This window comes from Hylobates moloch, unplaced genomic scaffold (genome assembly GCF_009828535.3).
Source record: "Hylobates moloch isolate HMO894 unplaced genomic scaffold, HMol_V3 SCAFFOLD_16, whole genome shotgun sequence".
NCBI classification, from domain to species: domain Eukaryota; kingdom Metazoa; phylum Chordata; class Mammalia; order Primates; family Hylobatidae; genus Hylobates; species Hylobates moloch.
Window position 1 is genome coordinate 68,119,998 of NW_026652291.1, and position 12,746 is coordinate 68,132,743.

The window sequence follows — 12,746 nt, forward strand, 5'->3', positions numbered from 1 at the left end:
AATGTGGACACTGAAAGGAAAGGGAAGAACATAAAGCCTGATATGTTCCTAGACATAGGAAAGGTCACCTGCGCCCCCAGCAAAGAACCAACGGTAAGCAACAGAGAGAGAAATTTGGAGCTAAAGTGGGGAAGGCCTTGAATGAGGAATGCAGAAATTAGGCTGAGCTAAGTAGCAAGTTCTGGACCACAACACTGGAAAAACTAGTTTTAAGAAGACTAATTATGGAAAGTGTGTAGAACGACTAAAAGGATCTATCTAGATGAGATTAGTTGGAGGTTGCTGAAATGCTCCAATAATGGAGGAAAGAAGAGTCTAGTTATTGGCAATATGAATGGGGAAGAAATCTAAAAATAATTTTTGAAAGAAGATATATCAGAATTTAAATGATTAACTTAAAAATTTCCGTCCAGGCTCCACGGCTCACACCCGTAATCCCAGCACTTTGGGAGGCAGAGGTAGGGGGATCACTTGAGCCGAGGAGTAGGAGACCAGCCTAGGCAACATAGGGAGACCCTGTCTCTACAAATAATTTTTAAAATTAGCTGGGTGTGGTGGTGCACACCTGTAGTCCCAGCTACTCAGGAGTCAAAGGCAGGAGGATCACCTGAGCCCTCGAGGTCGAAGCTGCAGTGAGCCATATCATGCCACTGCACTACAGCCTGGCCAACAGAGCAAGAGCCTGCCAAAACAAAACAAAAAAAAACCCTTACCTGGAAAGAGGACTTGGAAGCTAGGAAAATGGTGATGCTATTAACAAAAAACAGAAAAGTTAGAAAAAGGGATTATACCTTTACCAAGTTTTATTTTTTTTTTTTGAGACGGAGTCTCGTTCTGTTGCCCAGGCTGGAGTGCAGTGGCACGATCTTGGCTCACTGCAAGCTCTGCCTCCCAGGTTCACGCCATTCTTCTGCCTCAGCCTCCCGAGTAGCTGGGACTACAGGTACAGGCACCTGCCAGCACACCTGGCTAATTTTTTGTATTTTTTAGTAGAGATGGGGTTTAACCGTGTTAGCCAGGATGGTCTCAGTCTCCTGACCTCGTGATCCGCCCGCCTTGGCCTCCCAAAATGCTGGGATGACATGCATGAGCCACTGCGCCCGGCCGCCTTTACCAAGTTTTTAAGATATATATATTTTTTTATCCTGCACTATCTCTACATGTACCACCTACTTCCTGCCCGCAAGATTAATGACTAGTGTGATTTAAAGAAGCCTTATCAAAAGAATGCTGTGACACTTATTGCACTTTTTAAAGATGTTATTATTGTATTTATTTTGATTTTTATTTAGAGGCAGGGTCTTGCTCTGTGGCTCAGGCTGGAGTGCAGCTTTGTGATCCTAAATGACTGCAGCTTCCAACTCGTGGGCTCAAGGCGATTCTCCTGCCTCAGCCTCCGAAGTAGCTGGGACTACAGGCCCATGCTGCTACACCCAGCTATTTTTATTTTTTCGTAGAGACAGGATCTAACTATGTTGTCCAGGCTGGTCTCCAACTCCTGGGCTCAAGCAATGCTCCGGCCTTGGCCGCCAAAAGTGCTGGGATTGTAGGAATGAGCCACATGCCTGGCCCGTGTTATTATTTTAAACTCAAACAGAAAAAAAGAATTCAAGCATGAGATCCCAGAACAAGAGCATTAAAGGAAAGAAATGAAGTCGGGAAGACAACAAAATATCCAGATAAAGGCAACTGACCAGACTTGAATACTTATCCCAAGAAACCAGGAACTGTTTACATGTTGGTATTTCCCATTGCTTCCAAAATCCAAGCATCATAGACCATCGAGTACTGCTCTGTGCCAGGCGCAGTGTAAGGCTCAGTAGTCACAGACCTCTTCCTCAATAAAGGTAGATGTAAGCACACTCCTCTGAGTCTCCTCTATCATAGCGCTTATTAGGTGATATTGTCAGGTACGTGCTGGGAACATCAAGGAGGTAGGAGATGGCATCTTGGGAAGCTTCAGGAATGAAGTATGAATTAAATCGCAGATATTGAGTCACAGCTGGCCAGATAATTAGGAAAAGCATATGGACAGGCACAGAGGTACGAAGAGGGTCCCTCTTGGCAAAATGAAGCAACAGGCTGCCTTTTGGCTGAGGCTCCACTTTGACGAAGGAACTTCGATGTGTACACAGTCGCTGGGATCAACTCACAGGACTATTAATAAAAAGGAAGATATTCATCATACAACTCTAAACTCATTTCATCAACTGGTAAGTACTATGAATTAATTTTCTTTTCTTTCCTTTTTTTTTTTTTTTGTGACCGAGTTTTGCTCTTGTTGCCCAGGCTGGAGTGCAATGGTGCGATCTTGGCTCACCGCAACCTCCGCCTCCCGGGTTCAAGCGATTCTCCTGCCTCAGCCTCCCGAGTAGCTGAGATTACAGGCATGCATCACCATGCCCGGCTAATTTTTTTGTGTTTTTAGTAGAGACGGGATTTCTCCATGTTGGTCAGCTGGTCTCAAACTCCCGACCTCAGGTGATCCACCCGCCTCGGCCTCCCAAAATGCTGGGATTACAGGCATGAGCCACCGCACCCGGCCTATGAATTAATTTTCTAAAATTAACCTTATAGTTATGAATAGCACAACGATATAGCATTATGTTTTTTGTGTATCAAAGGCATAATTGGTAGATGTAAACCTATAAAATATGCTACAGAAAATGTCTGGGCATGTCTTCAAGTTTGAACTACAAATGTAAGTGTCCCTGGCTATCCTTAACTTGTGAAGTTCTGGGTATGAAAGAATGTGGTCTGCAATTGGGAAGTGTGGGAAACTAAGTTTGGTTGGTACCTAGAGTGGCATTAGTGGCTCGAAGAGATCATTGAGATTAATTGGAGATAATTTCTTAAGGGTCTTGAACACCATAATGAGTTTGAACTTTGTTCTTTGGGCAAGGGGAGCCTTTGGATATTTAAAACAAGAAAGTACTGAGATGCCATGTAGGTTTTAGGACCATTAACCGCTTTAAAACCTGTTTCTATTAAGCTTTACAGTTAGCAAGATATGTTATTTTATTTTATTTTTTGTTTTTTGGGGTTTTTTTTTGTTTTTGAGACAGAGACTCGCTCTGTCATCCAGGCTGGAGTGCAGTGGCACAATCTCAGCACACTGCAACTTCTTCCTCCCGGGTTCAAGCGATTCTCGTACCTCAGCCTCCTGAGTAGCTGGGATTACAGGCCTGCACCACCATGCCTGGCTAATTTTTGTATTTTTAGTAGACACAGGGTTTCACCCTGTTGCCCAAGTCGATCTCCAACTCCTGGGCTCAAGGGACCCATCCACCTCAGCCTCCCAAAGTGCTGAGATTACAGTGATAAGCCACAGCGCTTGGCTACAGTTAGAAAGATATTTTAACATATATTATTAGTCTTTATACATTAGTTTATTATATATATAAAATGATTAACACTTAAAATAAGTATTTTCTGTGTTTTTATTTATTTATTTGAGACAGAGTCTTACTCTGTCACCCAGCTGGAGTGCAGTGGCACAATCTCAGCTCACTGCAGCCTCCACCTCCTGGGTTCAAGCGATTCTTGTGCCTCACGAATAGCTGGGACTACAGGCACACACCACCACGCCTGGCTAATTTTTGTATTTTTAGTAGAGACAGGGCTTCTCCATGTTGGCCAGACTGGTCTCGAACTCCTGGCCTCAAGTGATCCACCCTCTTCAGCCTCCCAAAGTGCAGGGATTACAGGCATGAACCACTGCTCCCAGCCAGGAAACTGTGGTTTGGAGATGTTAAATAACTTTCCCAAATTCACCTACCTAATAAAATGGGGAACTGGGTTTCAAACATCCATCTGCCAACTCTCATTTGTACACTTGGTCATACCATTTTGTAATCATTGGAGCTAGTAGATCAAAGTAAAATGCATTGCTTCATGAAGTAATAATTTCCCAACACTGGAAATATGACGGAAGAGACTGGATAACAAGTCAGGAATGGATCAGGGGCTGTGGCATACACCTGTAATCCTTGCATTTTGGGAGGCTGAGGTTGGAGGCTTGCCAGAGCCCAGGAGTTCAAGACCAGCCTGGGTAACATAGTGAGACCTCTTCACTATAAAAAGTTTTTAAAACTTAGCCTGCAGTCCCAGCTAGTCCAGAGGCTGAGGTAGGAGGATCACTTCATCCTAGAAGACTGAGATTACAGTAAACCAAGATCATGCGAGTCCATTCCAGCCTGGATGACAGAATGAGATCCTATCTCCCCTCCCCCTCTTTCTGTGTCTCTGTCTCTGTCTCTCTCTCTCACACACACACACACACACACACACACACACACACACACACACACACTAGTCAGGGATGGTGCAGTACTACCCAGGTGCACAGTACTACTCAGGTGCACAGTACTACTCAGGTGCACAGTACTCCTCAGGTGCACAGTACTTTAGCATGAGAGAAAGTAGAGTAGATTATCTTTAATGTTCCTTCAGATTCTTTTTTTTTTCAGCTAAAACAGCAGAAGAGGTGATTTATTATATGGTTGTTACACTCAGCCACAAATAAACACAGAAATAGTCCAGACTGTCACAGGTCCAGGGCAGAGGACCAACATGGGCATTTTGTTTATGAGCAAGGTGGGTTTCAGAGGTGATCAGCGATCAGAGGGCGATGAAGTTCTAGATCCATTGAGACAAGCTCTAGACAGTAGCATGCAGTCCCACAACTTGTACCAGCATCCCCAGCGTCTGGCATTCCATGTTTCTGCTCCTGTGGCCTCCACGGTGCAACAAGCTAGCGGTTTACTTGGACCTCTGCCTCATCTTTCTTCTTTTGCGCTTCAGCCTGTGCATTCGCTTCTTCCTCCACTTGGCTCTCATGGTGCAGAGGTTTCCAAGAAAATACGCTAAGGCCGAGAGCAATGTTCCTTCAGATTCTAAGAGCCATAGAGTTGAAGACATGGATTTGAGAATGAAACTTGTCCCTTACTAGGTGTGAGACTCCGAGAAAGTCATCTAACCTCTGAGTTTTTCCTCTTATGTAAAATAAAGGTAATACCTGGCCAAGAGCAGTGGCTCACTCCTGTAATCCCAGCACTTTGGGAGACCGAGGTGGGTGGATCATGTGAAGTCAGGAGTTCAAGACCAGCCTGGGCAACATGGTAAAACCCTGTCTCTACAAAAAATACAAAAATTAGCTGGGCATGGTGGTGTGTGACTGTAGTCCCAGCTACTGGGAAGGCTGAGGCACAAGAATCGCTTGAACCTAGGAGGTGGAGGTTGCGGTGAGCAGAGATTGTGCCATTGCACTCCAGTTTGGGCAACAGTGTGAGACTCTGTCTCAAAAAAAAAAAAAACAAAAAACAAAAAAACTTTAGTTTCTTAATATATCAAATGGGATAACAACAGCTACATAATTTGATGGATATTATAAAAATTGAAGGAGATTATGTGTTCAAAGAAGGTCAATAGTTCTCAACCTTAATTGCACATTAGATTCACCTGGGGAACTTTTTTAAAAAATAGACTTTCTTCCTTTCATATCTTCTTTTTTTGTTGTTGTTTTTTGAGACAGGGTCTCCATATTGAGACCTGGAATACCTGCAATATTATTGCTTCTAGGTTTTAAAATAGATCTTCCTTTTTTCTTTTCTTTTTTTTTTTTTCAAGACGGAGTCTTGCTCTGTCACCAGGCTGGAGTGCAGTGGCATAATCTCAGCACACTGCAACTTCCGCCTCCCAGGTTCAAGCGACTCTTCTGCCTCAGCCTCCAGAGTAGCTGGGACTACAGGTGAACACCACCATGCCCAGCTAATTTTTATAGTTTTAGTAGAGACAGGGTTTCACCATGTTGGCCAGGATGGTCTTGATCTTTTGACCTCATAATCCACCCGCCTTGGCCTCCTAAAGTGCTGGGATTACAGGTGTGAGCCATCGCGCCTGGCCTTTTTTTTTTTTTTTTCAGACAAGGTCTCAATACTGAGACCAGGCTGGCCCGAAACCAACCCACATTCCAGGCCAGGCCTCAAACTCCTGGACTCCAGTGATCTTCTCACTTGAGCCTTCCACATAGCTGCAGCTACAACCACATGCCACCTTTCCCTGCTGCTCTATATTTTTAGTGCTGAATAATATTCCACTGTGTAGATGTACTACAGTTTATCTATTCACCTGCCAGAGGACACCTTTTGTTGCTTCCAGGTTTTGGCAATTATGAATAAAGCAGCTATAAGCATATATATGCAGGTTTTTGTGTGGACATTAGTCTTCCGCTCTTTTAGGTAAATACCAAGCAGTATGACTGCTAGATTGTAAAGTAGGAGTATTTTTTTTTTTTTTGAGATAGTGTCTTTCACTGTCCCCCCAGCTGGAGTGCAGTGGCATGATCTCGGCTCACTGCAACCTCCACCTCCCAGGTTCAAGCAATTCTCCTGCTTCAGCCTCCCGGAGTATTTTTAGTTTTATAAGAAACTGTCAAACTGTCTCCCAAAGTGGCTCTACCATTTCACATTCTCACCATCAAGGAATGAGAGTTCTTGCTCCATATTCTTGTCAGCATTTGGTATTGTCAGTGTTTTGGATTTTTGCCATTCTAATAGGTGTTTAGTGATATCTTATTGTTGTTTTAATTTGTAATTCCTTAATGATATATGATCTCAAATATCTTTTCATATGCTTATTTGTCATCCATATATCTTCTTTAGTGAGATGTCTGTTCAGGTATTTTGCCCATTTTTTAAATCATGGCATTCATTTTCTTCTTGTAAGTTTTTTTTTTTTTTTTTTTTATACTTTAGGTTTTAGGGTACATGTGCACAATGTGCAGGTTTGTTACATATGTATCCATGTGCCACGTTGATTTCCTGCACCCATTAACTCGTCATTTAGCATTAGGTATATCTCCTAATGCTGTCCCTCCCCCCCTCCCCCAACCCCACAACAGTCCCCGGAGTGTGATGTTCCCCTTCCTGTGTCCATGAGTTCTCATTGTTCAATTCCCATCTATGAGTGAGAACATGCGGTGTTTCGTTTTTTGTCCTTGCGATAGTTTACTGAGAATGATGGTTTCCAGTTTCATCCATGTCCCTACAAAGGATATGAACTCATCCTTTTTTATGGCTGCATAGTATTCCATGGTGTATATGTGCCACATTTTCTTAATCCACTCTATCGTTGTTGGACATTTGGGTTGGTTCCAACTCTTTGCTATTGTGAATAGTGCCACAATAAACATACGTGTGCATGTGTCTTTATAGCAGCATGATTTATAGTCCTTTGGGTATATACCCAGTAATGGGATGGCTGGGTCAAATGGTATTTCTAGTTCTAGATCCCTGAGGAATCGCCACACTGACTTCCACAATGGTTGAACTAGTTTACAGTCCCACCAACACTGTAAAAGTGTTCCTATTTCTCCACATCCTCTCCAGCACCTGTTGTTTCCTGATTTTTTAATGATGGCCATTCTAACTGGTGTGAGATGGTATCTCACTGTGGTTTTGATTTGCATTTCTCTGATGGCCAGTGATGATGAGCATTTCTTCATGTGTTTTTTGGCTGCATAAATGTCTTCTTTTGAGAAGTGTCTGTTCATGTCCTTTGCCCACTTTTTGATGGGGTTGTTTGTTTTTTTCTTGTAAATATGTTTGAGTTCATTGTAGATTCTGGATATTAGCCCTTTGTCAGATGAGTAGGTTGCAAAAATTTTCTCCCATTCTGTAGGTTGCCTGTTCACTCTGATGGTAGTTTCTTTTGCTGTGCAGAAGCTCTTTAGTTTAATTAGATCCCATTTGTCAATTTTGGCTTTTGTTGCCATTGCTTTTGGTGTTTTAGACATGAAGTCCTTGCCCACGCCTATGTCCTGAATGGTATTGCCTAGGTTTTCTTGTAGGATTTTAATGGTTTTAGGTCTAACATTTAAGTCTTTAATCCATCTTGAATTAATTTTTGTATAAGGTGTAAGGAAGGGATCCAGTTTCAGCTTTCTACATATGGCTAGCCGGTTTTAAGAGTTCTTTGTAAGCCTGGGTAACATAGTAAGACCCCATCTCTACAAAAAAAAATTTTTTTTAATTAGCTGGGTGCAGTGGTGCACACTTGTGGTTCCAGCTACTTGGGAGGCTGAGGCAGAAGGAGGTCTTGAGCCCAGTGGGTCTGAGACAGCAGTGAGCCATGATCACACCACTGAACTCTAGCTTGGGCAACAGATCAACAACCTATCTCAAAAAAAAAAAAAAAAAAAAGGTTATTTGATGATAAAAGTCCTTTATCCAATATGTCTTTTGCAAATATTTTCTCCACCTGGAGAACTTTTAAAATTCTGAATGTCCAAGATATACCTCAGGCCACTTCAATCAGGATCTCTGAAAACAGGACCCAGGCATCAGTTTTTTGTTTTGTTTTGTTTTGTTTCATTTCTTTTTCTGAGATGGAGTCGTGCTCCATTGACCAGGCTGGAGTGCAATGACACAATCTCGGCCCACTGCAACCTCCACCTCCCAGGTACAAGTAATTCTCCTGCCACAGCCTTCCGAGTAGCTGGGACTACAGGTGTGTGCCACCATACCTGGCTAATTTTGTATTTTTATTAGAGACGGGGTTTACACCATGTTGGCCAGGCCGGTCTCAAACTTCTGACCTTGTGATCTGCTTGCCTTGGCCTCCCAAAGTGTTGGATTACAGGCGTGAGCCACTGCGCCCAACCTTTTTTCTTTTCTTTTTTTTTTTCAAGCGTAGTCTCACTCTCTCGCTCAGACTGGAGTGCAGTGGTGCAATCTCAGCAAACTGCAATCTCTACCTCCCGGGTTCAAGCAATTATCCTGCCTCAGCCTCCTGTATAACTGGGATAACAGGTGCCTGCCACCACGCCTAGATAATTTTTGTATTTTTAGTAGACATGGGTTTTCACCGTGTTGCCCAGGCTGCTCTTGAGCTCCTGGCCTCAGGTGATCTGCCCACCTTGGCCTCCCAAAGTGCTGGGATTACAGGCGTGAGCCACCATACCTGGCTTTTTTCTTTTTTATTTGAGACAGAGTCTTGCTCTGTCACCCAGGCTGGAGTGCAGTGGCACAGTCTCCGCTCACTGCAACCTCCGCCTCCCGGGTTCAAGCACTCCTTCCACCTCGGCCTCCCGAGTAGCTAGGACTACACGTATTCACCAGCACACCTGGTTAATTTTTGTATGTTTTGTAGAGATGGGGATTTTGCTATGTTGCCCACACTGGTCTTAAACTCTTGAGCTGAAGTGATTTGCCCATCTTGACTTCCCAAAGTGTTGGGATTACAGGCGAGCCACTGTGCCTGGCCCATATTTTTTTCTTTAAATATTCTTTTAATCAGCATTAGCATTGAAAAATATTTGACTTTCTATTTTTTGAGATGTAGTTTCACTCTTGTTGCCCAGACTGGAGTACAATGGCACGATCTCGGCTCACTGCAACCTCTGCCTCTCGGGTTCAAGTAATTCTCCTGCCTCAGCCTCCCGAGTAGCTGGATTTAGGGGCATGCGCCAGCACACCCAGCTAATTTTGCATTTTTAGTAGACACAGGGTTTCTCCATGTTGGTCAGGATGGTCTCAAACTCCCGACCTCGGGTGATCTGCCCACTTTGACCTCCCAAAGTGCTGGGATTATAGGCATGAGCCACCGTACCTGGCCAGACTTTCTGCATTTAATGTATCTTTCATATAATTTTAATTATATTTGAAAAACTTCCAATAATTGAATAATGTTGTTTCCCTGCTACACTATCTCTTCCCATACCTGTGATAGCTCTTCCACTTCAAGAATGAAATCAAGGCCAAGTGCACTAGCTCATGCCTGTAATCCCAGCACTTTGGGAGGCCGAGGTGGACGGATCACCTGAGGTCAGGAGTTCAAGACCAGCTAGGCCAACATGGCAAAACCCCATCTCTACTAAAAATACAAAAATTATCTGGGCGTTGTGGTGGGTGCCTGTAATCCCAGCTACTCGGGAGGCTGAGGCAGGAGAATCACCTGACCCGGGGAGGCAGAGGTTGCAGTGAGCCGAGATCATGCCATTGCACTCCAGCCTGGGCGACAAGAGTAAAACTTTGTCTCAAAAAAAAAAAAAAGAAAAGAAAAAGCCGGGCATGGTGGCTAATGCCTGTAATCCCAGCACTTTGGGAGGCCAACGCAGGTGGATCACCTGAGGTCAGGAGTTCAAGACCAGCTTGGTCAACATGGTGAAACCCCGTCTCTACTAAAAATACAAAAATTATTTGGGCGTGGTGTTAGGTGCCTGTAATCCCAGCTACTTGGGAGGCTGAGGCAGGAGAATCACTTGAACCTGAGAAGTGGAGGTTGCAGTGAGCCAAGATCGCGCCACTGCACTCCAGCCTGGGCGACAGAACAAGACTCCATCTCAAAAAAAAAAAAAAGAAAGAAAAAAGAAAAGAAAAAGAAATTAAAACACCTCAACATTACATTCAGTGCCCTTCACAATATGCTGCCTTTCCATTCTTCCATTCTCATCTCTTGACATCATTCCCATTGTCTCAGGCTTACTGGTTGTTGTCAGTCTCTAGACATAAGGCATCAGTATTTTTTTTTTTTTTTTGAGACAGAGTCTCGCTCTGTCAACCAGGCTGGAGTGCAGTGGCGCGATCTCGGCTCACTGCAAGCTCCGCCTCCTGGGTTGACGCCATTCTCCTGCCTCAGCCTCCCCAGTGGCTGGAACTACAGGTGCCCGCCACCACGCCCCACTAATTTTTTTGTATTTTTAGTAGAGACGGGGTTTCACAGTGTTAGCCAGGATGGTCTCAATCTCCTGACCTCGTGATCCACCCACCTTGGCCTCCCAAAGTGCTGGGATTACAGGCATGAGCCACCGTGCCCGGTGGCATCAGTATTTCTTAAAGAGCTCTAGGTCACCAGTGTGTAGCCAAGGCTGAGAACCACTGATCTAGGTCAATATAATAATAATAACATATTGGCCTCAAATGATCTGCCTGCCTCTGCCTCCCAAAGTGCTGAGATTATGAGTGTGAGCCACTGCACTCAGCTTGTCTCTAATAAAACTTTAAAGAAAATCTTGCCAATGCCTTCTCGAAATTCAGTTACATCAATTATATCATCCCAATAACATTTGGGGCAGCTGGGTTAAGGGCATATAGAAAATTTTAGGCCAGGCACAGTGGCTCATGCCTGTAATCCCAGCACTTTGGGAGGCCAAGGCGAGTGGATCACGAGGTCAGGAGTTCAAGACCAGCCTGACCAATATGATGAAACCCCATCTCACGGCCAGGCGCGGTGGCTCACGCTTGTAATCCCAGCACTTTGGGAGGCCGAGGCGGGCAGATCATGAGGTCAGGAGATCGAGACCACGGTGAAACCCTGTCTCTACTAAAAATACAAAAAAAATTAGCCGGGCGTGGTGGCAGGTGCCTGTAGTCCCAGCTACTCGGAGAGGCTGAGGCAGGAGAATGGCGTGGACCTGGGAGGTGGAGCTTGCAGTGAGCCGAGATTGCGCCACTGCACTCCAGCCTGGGCGACAGAGCGAGACTCTGTCTCAAAAAAAAAAAAAGAAAAAAAAAAAAGAAACCCCGTCTCTACTGAAAATACAAAAATTACCTGGGCGTGATGGTGTTCACCTGTAGTCCCAGCTACTCGAGAGGCTGAGGCAGGACAATCGCTTGAACTGGGAGGTGGAGGTTGCAGTGAGCCAAGATCGCCCCACTGCACTCCAGCCTCGGTGACAGAGCGAGACTGTATCTCAAAAAGTAAAAAAAAAAGAAAATTTTAAATTACCTTTGCAACTTTTATAACCCCAAACTTATTTCAAAATAAAAATTTAAATAAGACAGTACGTTTAGCTTGAGATGACTAATTCTTAGTAATGCTGTCTTCTAAGAATCACTGCTTATTTTCTAAAGATTTCAAAAATGATTATTTAAAAATAAATTCTGGAATTTGGACAATTTGTTACATGATTCACTATATCTTACCATGTTCCTTGGTAGTGAAGAAAAAAAAATAGTTGTAAAAGTTGTGTGCTTTATGTTTCTAGTTAGTTGTTCCATGGCTAAAAAAATCTTTCTATAATATGCTCTTTGTAAACATCCTGTCCCTTTTAAGGAAAATTATTCTTGCCAGTAAATAAAAAGTGTATTACTCTGCATAAACTTTACTTGGATACATAATATTATTCTGCATAAACATACTTGGATACATAATAATTACTTTATAAGCCCAATTAAAAGAAAAGTGGGATCTAATTTATAAAAATGTATTCAATAGAAAATTTTCAAGAACCCAGGACCAGGCAAGATGGCTCACTCCTGTAATCCTAGCACTTTGGGAGGCTGAGGCAGGAGGGAGGATCACTTGAGCCCAGGAGTTAGAGACCAGCCTGGGCAAGGTAGAGAGACACCATCTCTTTAAGAAAAATGAATTTTTATTTTTAATCTAAAGTTTTTTTTTAAAAAGAAAACTTTCAAGAACCTAAATTCTGTAGAGAATTATATTTTCTTATTATAGATTGCAAAATGTGCACATTAGGGGAAAAAGTTGTATAATTGTTGTATGATTTTGAAAACTGGGGCCAGGGGTGGCTCATGCCTATAATCCCAGCATTGTGGGAGGCCACCGAGCTGGGTGGATCAGCTGAGGTCAGGAGTTCAAGACCAGCCTGACCAACATGGTGAAACCCCCATCTCCACTAAAAATACAAAATTAGCCGGGTGTGGTGGCCTATGCCTGTAATCCCAGCTACTCAGGAGGCTGAGGCAGGAAAATCATTTGAACCAGGGAGGTGGAGGTTGCAGTGA

General features: G+C 43.7%; 1 long non-coding RNA gene across 1 annotated transcript in view; it reads left to right on the plus strand.

Moving 5' to 3' along the window:
- Window positions 1–1,313: 1,313 nt before the first annotated feature.
- LOC116485003 (uncharacterized) overlaps window positions 1,314–12,746 on the plus strand; it is a 69,713-nt gene continuing 58,280 nt past the window's right edge. The window contains exon 1 of the long non-coding RNA XR_004252721.3: window positions 1,314–2,213. This is a non-coding gene — a long non-coding RNA (uncharacterized LOC116485003). The remainder of the gene's footprint in view (window positions 2,214–12,746) is intronic.